We start from the raw sequence: 1333 nt of genomic DNA, 5'->3' as shown, positions 1-1333 counted from the left end.
GGCAGGCACTGCGGCTGAACCAGAGAACCAATCAGTATCAGTCGGCCCTATACACAAGAAGAAATACACAAGAAAATCAACTTGTTTAGTAAGGGATGAAGATGAACCAGGGCCATCACAAGAACAGGAGCAGGAAGAGGCAGAACCCATAAATGAGGCGGTGACCACCCGATCCCTATCCCTGAGAGAGCTGCAAGATATGCAAAAAGATTTCAGTTGTCCAGGCGAGCACATTGTCACCTGGCTGCTTTGATGCTGGGATAACGGGGCCCGTAGCCTGGAATTAGAGGGTAAAGAAGCCAAGCAGCTGTGATCCCTTTCCAGGGAAGGGGATATTGACAAAGTGATTGGAAAAGGGGCACAAGCCCTCAGCCTTTGGAGGCGACTCCTTGTCAGGTGTGAAGGAAAGCTATCCCTTCAAGGAAAATGTTATATGTCACCCAGGCAAGTGGATCACCATGGACAGAGGTATCCTGAGGGAATTAGCCTACCTCAGGAGAGGGTATTTCAAGGACCCAAAAGGGTACTGGTGGGCTTTTGGTATAGCTGCCTTGGAGATGGAGGAAATTAAACAGCTGTCCACCTTGCCCGGTCTCTCAGAGGAGTCTCTCTTCTGTTGTGGGGTTGCTGAGGGTCAAAGAACAACCGGTGCCAATCGCTACCACAACAGTGCATCGGTAGCAATATCGCACCAACCGAGACTCCCTGATTCCCATCCATAAGCTGATTCGTCGACTGGAGAGCCAAGGAGTTCAGCAAGACACTCGCTCACCCTTTAACAGTCCCATCACCGCTGAGTGCTGCTGTGCCAGACATGCTAGAACTTCAATACGAACTGGAGTCAAAGGCAGCCACAGTGGTATGCCACAGTTGATATTGCTAATGCGTTTTTCTCAATCCCTTTGGCAGCGGAGTGCAGACCACAGTTTGCTTTCACTTGGAGGGGTGTTCAGTACACCTGGAACCGACTGCCCCAGGGGTGGAAACACAGCCCCGCTGTTTGCCATGGACTGATCCAGACTGCACTAGAACAGGGTGGAGCTCCAGAACACCTGCAATACATTGATGACATCATCGTGTGGGGCAACACAGCAGGACAAGTTTTTGAAAAAGGGAAGGAAATAGTCCAAATCCTGCTGAAGGCCGGTTTTGCCATAAAACAAAGCAAGGTCAAGGGACCTGCACAGGAGACCCAATTTTTAGGAATAAAATGGCAAGATGGACGTCGTCAGATCCCAATGGATGTGATCAACAAAATAGCAACCATGTCTCCACCAACTAGCAAAAAGGAAACACAAGCTTTCTTAGGCATCGTGGGTTTTTGGAGAATGCA

Source organism: Aptenodytes forsteri, unplaced genomic scaffold (genome assembly GCF_000699145.1).
Source record: "Aptenodytes forsteri isolate BGI_AS27 unplaced genomic scaffold, ASM69914v1 Scaffold73, whole genome shotgun sequence".
NCBI classification, from domain to species: Eukaryota; Metazoa; Chordata; class Aves; order Sphenisciformes; family Spheniscidae; genus Aptenodytes; species Aptenodytes forsteri.
Note: the sequence above shows the minus strand (reverse complement) of the source record.